Here is a 12,782-nt window from a genome sequence, read left to right on the forward strand (position 1 = left end):
CTTACGATTACTAACAAATTTGCCTTGTATTGATAGCTTAAACAAATGACTAGTAAGAATGAAGAAATTGCTTCAAACACCTGAATACTTATATAACTGATCTCTGGGACGTATGAAGTATGCACGAACGAATATTTGTTGTACCACACTCGCTCGCGTATTACTAGTTCGACAACTACCGAATGAATGACCTATAGCTTCATCGCCGTCCTCCGAACGGCGGTATTTATACCCCGCACAACGCTTTGGGTTGTTAACCGAGCGAAAACGATGGCACCCTCCGCACAGGGTTATTACACTTGCGTAGATTAATCAATATATCGAAAAAACCAAAATGCTGATAAGTTACGTGGAAATGAATTTCTCTATTGATCTCTATTAATTGGGTGTATCATTATCCTTTTTCTTCTATGCTCTTCTGTCGTTTGTTTTCTGCCCTCCTTCTCTTTACAATTTGCAATTAGAAATTAATTAAAGAATTCTGAAAATTGCCAATTATGTTTCTTCCTGTTTTTGTCGTTAAAAATATTTATGAATAAGAATTAATCTGGAGCAAAGAATATTGTTTGACAATTTTTTTTGTTATATCACTTTCTCTTCTTTTTCTATTATTGAAGATTACAATCTCTTTTTTACACATCTGTGTTTTTTTATAATGCATTAGTAAAGAGTATTGATTCATACAAAATCATTTGTCACTTTTTTTTTCCTAATATCATCTTTATCTCTTCTACGTATTTTATTTGGTCACCATTTACGTAAGTCAATCGAAATTTCCTATTACGCGATTGAACGACTCGGAAAGGCTTAATTGGATATGGATTGGGGGGAAATGAATTTCTCGGTGAAGATAGATTTATCGACAGATAGATTTATTGAAGGGTCATCCGACGTTGCATGAGGAACGTGGATCATAGAGACTTGAAATGAACCTGAGGGTGGTATATTTTGCAAAATGATTCAACACGTAGGGACGATAAAAAGCTCTACCGTTGTTCGGCAGCTCGAATTCTCATGGAAAGATTCATTCGAGGTAAATGATTTTCAAGTAATACGTTTTCCCATACTTAGCTTCAAATACGTTCACACTGAACGTATTATTATTATCTCTCTTCATCCATGTGTGTACATTCGCGCCTGTGTTAACGTTTTCAAGTGGATGAGATGATTGTGTGATCCTATGAGGTAGTGTGGTTATTTCTCTTCTCGTATCATGGAAAGGAGAAAGGTATTTTTTCATTTGTTTTCATCTCGTCAACCCAAGCGGACAATTTAATCATACGATGACTTGTATAATTTAGTTCTCTACTTAGATGCATCATTTAAATATCCTATTAGGTCTTTTACAGAGCTGTATACCGTGTGAATGATTCAGTTCTTAGGTAGATTCGTAGGATTATATCGTCTACATTTTCCTAAAGATTTACTCCTGATTAGAGAATTTAAAAAGTTATCAAATTATACTTTTAGTTATACAATAATTCGTGCACTGCGTTTTTCTGTTAATTAACTCGAAGCAAAATGTTATATTCTTCCAATCGGTTACTTTTCATTGCGTATAACTGAGGATAACAATAATTTTATTCTATTTCTAGTAACATGATATTCGTATTATTCGAATATATTGCTGGAATGTTTTAATTTCTCAATAAGCGCATATGAAATTTAACATGGACATAATAATTCCCTCATTATAATAGAGGTTAATTATACTTATTAATATCATTATTATTATACTTACTATTATTGTATCTATTATTACATCAAAATATAAGTTATAAATGTTGTAGAAAGACAGCCTTTTCTTGAAATTTACTTTCCTTCCAAATACAGTTTTTAATCCTACTTTCTACGTAATGCCAACACATTTCGTCACGAAAAATATGTATGTATGAATAATTACATACCAAAAAAAATTCCCTCCTTCAAAAGAAGTTATGTAAAATTAAATTTTTACGAAGTAAAGTGACTGAAAGGAATGGGGAGAATCAAAAGAAGAGAAAAGAATTAAAATGGAAATGAATGCATCTGCCTAAAAAAATATGTCCACTTTACTGTAGTAAGGATCCGAAATTATCGGGAACGTTTGGAAGGAATTACTAGGGATGATACCCTCGTTAATATACGAAAAATAATTAGTGGAAACAATGCTCGCTCCACCATTTAGAGAGCTTACTACCTATATGCGGTGGTTGAATAGCCGTTTATTCTGAATTGAGCCCATATTCTCGTTCAAACAAGTTTCTAGGAGTTTCTGAAGAGGGATGATGCAGAATAATATAATTGCTCCCAGTCAGTCACGATAATGAAAATCATTTATATCATTTTAGAAAATATGCACTCGGATAGATTAACCATATTTGAGTTTTATATCGTTTAATATTGACGCAAGAATTTATTTTCATAGGATTTTTTTTCTTTTATCATGTTTTAGATAATCGCATAATTCTGTATAGATATAGATGAGCTATATTCGAGACGCTACAGTATAGATCGTATTATACAATTTCGTATATAATAATATGTTATAACTACGTTTTATAATATACGATAGAAAGTTGTATAGTCTTTGATTATTATTTTCCACTATATTTTATACTGCGCACTTCCTCTTGGGTATATTATTGTATTATATTGAACAGAAAAGAAAATATAATTAGAGTTACCTGTTTTAGGACATGTTTGTTCATACATTTACGCGATTTAATCGTATGATCGTATGTAGAGCGAACCTTTGTGCAGCTATTGCCTCTTCCATGATATTGTACCGTGTTTGCTCTTCCTATGATACTGCCTATTGACGAGTCCAACATGTTGGTTGATTTTTTTAGCTGATACAAGTTGAAATGCTGGCTTGTCAGTCAGTTGTAATAAAGATACATGATCTCTTAGAATAGAGATACATGATTCAATGAGAACGAGAATACAAAGCGACAAACGGAGAAACAATTTGTCTTCGAGGGATACATATCGCCAATCGAACCGGTATTGTTTGTTTTCGTGATTAATCCTATTAGTTTTCGTTTTTTAATAATCATCCTTTCCGCTTGCTTGAAGCGAAAGTCCGTTTCAGAGGGTTTCCAGTAGATTTGGACATGTTTTTCTGATAGAAATAAAATTCTGAATGTTGACTCAAATATTTAAATATATAGTGAGGACTCTTAGAAAGTATACTAAAAGATTAATTGAACGTTTTAAATATCTTCGGAAGATTCTGTAGTAGGTTTAACCAGAATAAAATATCAAAGAGGTCGAAATATTAAAAGGATTACTATTTTGTCATGCTAACGTGAAAATCCTTTAATTCTAATAACTGTTATGCATCAGGAAGTAGCAATTTAAAGGTACTCGAGTCTTCTCTTTGATATATTAACATTATTTATCAAGAAATGAGACCTATGTTGAAACATGATTTATACGAATTACTTATTTATTATTCGTTTCCTGGAAAATTAATAAGGTCAATCGAACAGGATTAGGCTTGGTTTGACGAGAGGAAAATGAATGAAAAAACACATTCCTTTTTATCAAAATAAGGGAGGAGATATACGGACGCACGCCCACAGTACCGCGCGCGTATTCCCGCCCACATGACCTAGTGCGCATGAGTGAACAAACGAGCACTGTGCATGGAGTGCATGGAGAGGGGTTATAACAAATCGTTTAAGCCGAAAGTACTTGACGATACGTATGGAAGAACGCAACGTGTACATGCATTTTCATTAAATCCCAATCGAAATGTATTTCAACGACGTAATAAATTAACTCGTCCAAATACTTGTATTTCTGAAAAACCTCCGTTACTGATTATTTCTAATAACTTGACCTGAATATTCTGACAAACAATTTGGAACATTGAACAATATACTTCTTCCCCCTTTAAATTATGTTGAATAATTATTTAAGCTGTTGGTATAACGATGACACGATAGATGGACGTACCGTGAATGATAAACGCATGATTTAACAGTATTCCCGGGATAACAACATCATTTCAATAGAAAATTCAAGTGAGACACGGTATTCCCAATAAGTAGCGGTTCAATCACCGCCCAAATCACTTACTAACTCTGTGGTTCTCTCGAATAGGAAATATGTGAAAGAGAAGATGATGATATTAGGAAACAAAGAAATACGACAAGAGATTTTCTTCGCATACTTGTTTTTATTATCGTGCAATAACGGAAATGAATTCTAGGGTAACTTAAGCAACATATATATGTTTACAAGATAAGAAGGTGCTATTTGAAGAGAGTGCTTTTAAGGAAAATGGAAGTAGATATAACTTCCTACGAAAAAATTTTTTAACAACAGAATATTTTACAATACGAATTACATAGTACGAAAATTGTAATATCAGTAATACCAAATAATATCAGAATACTATTTTTAAGTTCAACTTGAACTTACGAAAGAAGAAACATTACATATTTCGTATATGATATTACGATTAAATTGAAAGAAATTAATGTTGATAATTACAATATTTATTGTTTCTGATATTATTATTAAAATAATTTGAAATTATTAATACAAAAATTATTAATAATAACGAATTATATTATAAATAATTACAGTTTTACGTGAATATTGCAATTGAAAAAGAGAAACTTAATTGTCAATTTCATTAGAAGATGCCAAGTTTTATGAAATAATTTTATAAGTGCAAAAAGTCATTCAAGTGCAAAAAATAAAAATATGTCTACAGGAGATGGGAAAATAAAATAAAAATATAGTTACAGGAGAGGGGATATTTTTCATCCCCAAACTAGAAAATTAAAATCTAGGAAACTTGGTCTTCTAACGAAACGACGTGGGATTAACTTAACCAGGGGAAGTCATTCCTCCCGTGATTTTCGATCCAGTAATACGCAAGTATGTGTCATACGCGAAATAATCCCTAGCTCTCATACGTCCGAACGACGAGCTTTATAAGCAATAAAAACCGTTGAAACACCATTATCACTAGTCATTCTATTATTCCATCAATATACTTTAAATTCAGCAGTAGCCATATGTATAAGATTTCTTAAAAAATTTCATTTGTATATTATAGAAATTACCGAATAATTACTCCAATTTGGGTTTCACTCCATTTGGAATATTTGTGATAAATTCACTTAGAACTAAAAATACTTTCTTCGGCTGCATATAATCTACGAAAATATTAATAAATTATTATAAAATATATAGATATCATACAGATTTTATATTCCACATTACATTTTAGAATGAAAAATTGATCTTATCTCTAAAGTATCTTACCATTCAATAAACACAGCATTGATTGATTTTCCATTTAAACATAAACGTAAAAAGGAAAATGTTTCCATATATTAATCTCGTTGATGGTCTGGCTTGACTTCTACTATCCATATAGGACGTATAGTCGGATGTACGGAAGAGCAGAAAGTGTCAATGAAAATGTGTTTCACTTTGGATGTGCAATGTTATATTATCTGGTGGAGCGTTGTTGAACTTTTTGTATCTTCTTTGGAATTTAAAATTCCAGTATAAGTAAATTCGGCTCCTTTGCAATACATCCAGGCTCTTGGAACTGCTTTCGTCCTCGGTTGGTTTAGTGTATCTCTGAAACAATATAAAATTCGTAGATTAGTTAAGACTTACTGAAGCCATTCAATTGTTCATCTAATTGTATTATCCTCAAAAATAAATTTTGTTACAACCTTTTAAGCGATATAAAGTACCTTTTCCGAAAGGCAACAAATAATAATTTAGATATTATTGATCACGAAAGTCAGTTTCATTTCCATAACACAAAATTAAAATTTTATAATAAATAACGAACTAATCATTACTAACAAATTTACCTTATATTGATTGCTTAAACAAATGACTAGTAAGAATGAAGAAATTGCTTCAACTGCCTGAATTGCTTATATAACTGATCTCTGGGACGTATGAAGTATGCACGAACGAATATTTGTTGTAGCACACTCGCTCGCGTATTACTAGTTCGACAACCACCGAAGGAATGACCTGCAGCCGCATCGCCGTCCACCGAACGGCGGTACTTGTACCCCGCACGTCGCCGCCAGTTTCGTAATCGATCGAACACTATGGCGCTCTGCGCAGGTTTATTATACTTGATGTAGGTTAATCAATATAGCTAAAGAACCAAGATGGTCATACGTTACGAGGAAATTAATTTCTTTCGTTTCTTTTTTCCCCTCCTTCTCTTTACATTTTGATATTAGAAATCAATTATAGAATTCTGAAAATTGGCTAATATGTTTCTTCCTTTATTTGTCGTTAAAAATATTTATGAATAAGAATTAATCTGGAGCAAAGAATATTGTTTGACAATTTTTTTTGTTATATCACTTTCTGTTCTTTTTCTATTATTGAAGATGACAATCTCTTTTTTACACATCTGTGTCATTTTATAACGCATTAGGAAAGAATATGGATTCATAGAAAATCATTTGTCACTTCTCTTTCCTAATATCAACTTCATCTCTTTAAGGTATTTTAATTGGACGCCATTTACGTAAGACAATCAAAATTTCCTATTACGCGATTGAACTACTCGGAAAGGCTTAATTGGATTTGGAAATGAATTTCTTGATGAATATTAATTTATCGACAGACAGATTTATTGAAGGGTCGTCCGACGTTTCACGCGGAACATGGATCAAAAAAACTTGAAATGCACCTGAGGGAGATATACCTTGCAAAATGATGCAACACGTAGGGACGATCAATAGCTTTGCCGTTGTTCAGGATATTAGTTTTAGCCAGGGAACACTTTTAAATTATGCGTCGAACATTCACTGTACGTTTGCGTGACCAGGTCAACGTTATACCAGTTTTAATAATTATTTAGTATAATTCATGAAAGAAGAAACGTTAAAATCATGGTTCCAAATTGGTTATCACAATATTCACGACACGAAGTTAAATAATATTCATAATAATTAATATACATCTTTAGTAATATAGGGATTTGGACCAATTAATTTGCTGCATATCACGAACTCTCATGTTAATGAATGTTTCGAGGTATAATGATTTGCAGGTGCATGATACGTTCTCCCATACTTATCGTCAAATACCTTCATACTGAACTTATTATTATTATCTCTCTCCAAAGACCTATATTGAAATGTGATTTATACGAATTATTTATTTATTATCCGTTTTCAGGATAATTAATAATGTGAATTGAAATTCTAGAATTATTCTCTTATATAGTATCATATAAGAATGTATGTACTTAATTTTAATTTTTCTTCATTTACTTTAAATTTATTTTTTGATCCTCACCTGTTTAATAAATTAAAACAAAAATTTGTTTAAGAAAGAGAGATGAAACATTTATCTATAGCCGAGTTTACACATATCAATACAAGGGAAATATATGAAAATATGAAATCGATATCGGATGGTACACTTTCCAGATACATATTCCTCTGCTGTTTTTCTTAATATCTTCTTTTTTTTATATAAATTTTTGGTTTGATTACATTTTATCTTTTAATTTTCTTTATTATTATATTTTAAATCATATGCCTGATAATTCACAAATAGATATAGATACTTCATCAATATGTAGACGAATATATAAATAAATAAGGTAATAAATATTATTAGATATTAGTACATAGTGATATATATATATGGAGATGGTATATGAAAAAATAAAGAAGATTCCTTTCATTAACGTAACATATACAAGAAAAAATAAATAAGTTTATCGCTACAGTAATTTTAAACAAAATGTAATGAACTTACGAAGGAGTAGTAAAAATAGTTTTATTTCCGTCTGTTAATGAGTATGCCCTATAAGACTGGATGAATAGACACAAGTAGCCCTAAGTAATGCTTTGAGATTTATAGGTCGGAATAAAAAAATTCAAATATGATTTATTTTATCGACAGCATGTTGTTAAAAATGATATAGATGATATATCCCAATATTGTAGGTTTTAAACTTATATTTTATTCTTGATCTCTCAGGAACTTGCCTAGATTTATAATAAACAGCCTGTACTGCCATTGAAAAATGTAATCACTTCAAGTATCGAATCACCAAGGTTTTTCTTCTCCATCATTTATTTTGGTTCCAACTGTTTTTCATAAATTGATAAGATATGTCATCTCCGATAACTTTCTCACTATGTTACCAATAATTTTTGATCAATCTTACAGTAAAGGGGATATTTCTTTTTGCTTTTATCTTCCTTTGTTCCGTTTGAATGTTTTTTTTTCCATTTGATTGTTCTTCAGTCTCCATACACTTATCTTTTCGATCATTTCAGATTGTAAAAATCGAATTGTGTTAATTATTAATTGTGTAATTATTAATTAATTGTGTTAATGTTATCAAGAATCATTCATGACCTTAACGAGAAAGTAGAACTCAGAATACTGTATCAATCTCATGCAAAAGCTGTTTTTCTACGATATTTATAAATTATATTTTGCGCAATACGGATCGGTTGATCGAATAACAATGAATAGAAAGAAGTATCACAGATCTTTACTATTCTCGGGGAAGTACTATATAAATGATTACTATATGTAGTCTTATTAAGATATTTAACCATTCGAGTAAAATATTAGAAAAATACTAAGTAAATAAGAAATATTATGTTACTAGAAATATAATGATGTCGTTGCTGTACTCGGTTATAGGTAATGAGAAAGGAACGAATCGACAAAGATAATATTTTCCGTGGAACTATTTAGTTTGGAACATAATATACGAAGAATTTGATAACTCGAAGTATACTTGGATCATTCCTTGAAATTTTCCAATGGGAAATAAATTTTTCGGAAAAAGTATTCGTTCGTTTGAAAGAACTAAATTAATCGTTATACATCGATCTGCAAATTAATTAATACCGCTAAATGGGTAATTGAATTACACTGTTAATACAATGCTATTATCGAATTGTTTGCTTCGTTTGATGAGAGGAAAAGAAATGAAAAAATACTTTCCTTCTTCTCCAAATAATGGAGGAGATACACGAACGCACGCCAACAGTACCGCGCACGTATTCCCGCCCACATGGCCTAGTGCGCATGAGTGAACACAAGAGCACTGGTGCATGGAGAGGGGTAATAACAAATCGTTTAAGCCGAAGGTACTTGACGATACGTATGGAAGAAGGTAATGTCTACATGCATTTTCATTAAATAACAATCGAAAGGTATTTCTGCCACGTAATAAATTAAGTCGCCCAAATACTTATATTTCTGATCGACGTCCAATACACATTATGTTTAATAAATGACGTGAATATTCTGACAAACAATACGGAATATTGAACCAAACATTTCTTCTCTTTTTAATTATGTTGAATACGAATATAAACTGACGGTATAACGATGACACGGTGACATAAACGTACACTGCATATTTAACGCATAATTTCTATTTACATATATATGATCTATATTCGAGACTCTACATTACAGATCTTATTACATAATTTCGTGTTTAATACTAGAATACACCGTTTTATAAGATATGATAGAAAATTGTATAAATTTTGATTATTATTTCACACTATATTTCAAACTGTGCAATTCTTCTTTGATATGTTATTATATAATATAGAACAGGAAAGAAAATACAATTCGAGTTACCGGATTTATGGTATGTTTATTTATACATTTTTACGATTTAATCGTATGATCGTATATAGAGCCGACCGTAGTGCAGCTCTTGCCTCTTCCATGATGTTACACCGTGTATGCTCTCCCTATTGACTCTAATACTACCCATTGACGATTCTAACATGTGGGTTGATTTTCTTGGCTGATACTAGTTGAATTGCTGGCTTTAATGTCAGTTAATCAATTAGAATAGAGATACATGACTCAAGGAGAACGGGAGTACAAAGAGACAAATGGAGAATCTTCGAGAGATAGGTATCGACAATCGAACCGGTATCGTATATTTTCGTGAATAATCGTATTAGTTTTCTTTTTGTAATTATCATACTTTCCGCTTGCTTGAAGGGAAAGTCTGTTTCAGAGAGTTTGAAAGAGATTTGACGTATTTTTCTGATAGAAATAAAATCATGAATATATACTCAAATATTGTGATAAATAGTTAGGAATCTTAAAAAGTATATTAAAAGATTAATTGAACGTTTTTAATATCTACGGATGATTTTGAAGTATGTTTAACAAAAATAAAATATCAAAGAGATGGAAAATTTTTAAGGATCACTTTTTTTCAATACCACCGTGTAAATCGTTTAATTCTATTAACTATGAAATATGCGGACAGAGCAATTTAAAGTTGCTCGAATATTCACTTTGATATATTAACATTATCATTTTTGACATTATTTTCCAAGAAATTCGACCTATATCGAAATGTGACTCACCTTTATCGTCACCTTCGCATTCTTCATCCCCTGTATCACCATTTTCTTCAAAATTGATTCGCAGAACTTCCTTTTTGGTATCCTTGAGAATTGCTGTGAGATTTTCTTTATCGTTCCCAAACACCCGAACGGCATCGAAATAAACATTATTACGGTACATATAATTTTCTAGCCAATTGCTATCCAAATTAACATTAGTTCGATATACAAAGACACGGTCAACGTTATTGTAGATCCTTATTTTCCCTTCTCGACTGCGTTGCATCCTTCTGAAGATGAAACAAGATGAAATGAAAGAGGATTCCGGAATGAAATCTTCTTTTCTACGAAGGAATATTTCCCCATTAGAGAAAATATTCCACTTTGACCCACGATCTGTGTGTACCGTCGGACGTCTCTTCGACGAACCTTCTGAACGCAATCGATTATATCCTCTTAACGAAGCAGCTTACCATTGGATCCTTTGAAGGGAGATATTTCCTAGCCCCCTACCACCGTTCGAGCTTTGCAAAACAATACTACATCGGAATCGAGAAGGTTCGTCGTCATGACCTTTAAAAATGTTGTCTTCCTATTTCTCTTTCTGGTTATTATCGATCACCTAACGAGCACGGTATAAAAGATGGTATTACGAGTAAGTTAGAGAGAAGAACGATGTTTCAAAAGGAAATGTCTTGCTATTGATTCCTGCATGATCATTTATGGTATTCTCTAGAAGCACTAGAAAAATTTTGAAAGACGTTGAGAATTTTAGATAATACAATTTCTCCGACCTATCTTTAATTCAATGTGTGCTCTACATGCATAAGATATATGGATATGTATTTTTTTCCCCATTTTTTTGAAATTGGGCCTACAATGTGATGTATCCCGTCACTGTCGGTGAACTGTATCGAAAGACTGAAAATTTCAAAGGACGACTAGATACTTCTCATCCTGATCACTTCGCCGATTATACAAATTTTTATTATGGAAAAAAGAAATCGAAAAAAATATTGTTTGCATAAATAACATCTTTGGCCGACGTTTGACAGATAGAAATAAAAAAATTTGGGAAATAACGCTCACAAGATATTTTTGTTATGAGAAAATTGCAACGATAAAATTAATTCCTTTTCATTTAATATTAACGCTTGATACGCCGCCATGAATTAATCGAAGCAGAAGCGTTTATCACAATATGCAGTCCTGTAATGTGGAACATTAGATATGGGAGTCAATAGGAAATGGGAACAATCAGTCGAATTGAAAGAGATTGGTCTACAAATCTGTTTCCCCGCCATCACACCATCCAAACCGTGACGGATCGTTTGATCGGGGAATAAGGAGTTTTGATTGACTGGCCTAAACCGCATTCCAAGAGTAACGCCAAAAGGAACATAAATATAACCAATGTTTTTTTGTAAATCTATATTCTTTTTCACTATGTAATAAAGAAAGAGAGAAGCTTGTAAACTTAAATAATACGAAGAAAACAGAAGGTAATATTACGAAACAAATTTTCAAACAATATTTCTTGCTGGATATTAATATGTATTTTTAAATATTTTAAACGATAAAACTGGTAAAATATTAATAGTCGATTATCAAAATTCTCTAGTTAATTTCTAATTGTAAATTGTAAAGAACAGAAGGTATGAAAAAAAGAAAAGACCAGAAACAAAAAAAGGAACATAATTTGTCCAGTTAATGGAAGTATCATCGAGAAATTTTGCTTACTTACTTCCGACCCACGACATTTCGGCTCTTTCTATCACATAATACGTGGTATTGATTAACTGCATAGAATGTAAAGCTCCTTCCACCGAGCCACGCCTGGGAAATTAGCCGCGCTAGGTCATCCAAGATGGCGATTTGCGGAAGAAGCTTTCCTTTAGAAGTCATCTTCTCAATAATTTTTGAAGGAGTAATACGCAAGTAAATGATAAAATTATCGCGTATATATTTCTTACGTCTCAAAAGAAACTTACAAGCAGTTCAAACAGTACTAACAATTTCTTCATTCTCACTAGTCTTTTGTTCGTTATCGATATAAAGTAAATTTACTAGTAGTCATTAGAATATAATTTATTATAAAATTTCATTTCTATTGTGGTAATCAAACTTATTTTCGTAATCAATGTCATCCTAAGTATTATTTTGTTGCTTTTCGGAGAGGATACTTTATCTGTATTAAATGGGCGTAACCCGATTTGCCTTTGATGACTGCATAATTTAAATGAACAATTGAACGTCTATCGTAAGACTTAACTAATTTACGAAATTTGTTAATTTTTTTTTAATTTACGAAATGTCATAGATATACAAGACTAAACGAAGGCAAAAGCAATTCCAATTGCTAGGAAGTATTGCAGAGGATCAGAATTGAATGATATCTGCATTCTTATTACGTCCAAAGAAGATATTTGGATTTGAACT

The 12,782-nt window shown here is 31.6% G+C and overlaps 2 long non-coding RNA genes across 2 annotated transcripts in view; both read right to left on the bottom strand.

Annotated features, from left to right (window-relative positions):
* Positions 1-12,782, bottom strand: part of LOC127070105 (uncharacterized) — an 83,686-nt gene that overhangs the window by 25,865 nt on the left and 45,039 nt on the right. The window lies entirely within an intron of this gene.
* Positions 4,146-6,005, bottom strand: LOC127070136 (uncharacterized). The gene is made up of 3 exons (XR_007784218.1): positions 5,832-6,005; positions 5,266-5,589; positions 4,146-5,156 (listed from the first exon to the last, which is right to left on the bottom strand). It is a non-coding gene; the product is annotated as an uncharacterized LOC127070136 (long non-coding RNA).

This window comes from Vespula vulgaris, chromosome 17 (genome assembly GCF_905475345.1).
Source record: "Vespula vulgaris chromosome 17, iyVesVulg1.1, whole genome shotgun sequence".
NCBI classification, from domain to species: Eukaryota; Metazoa; Arthropoda; class Insecta; order Hymenoptera; family Vespidae; genus Vespula; species Vespula vulgaris.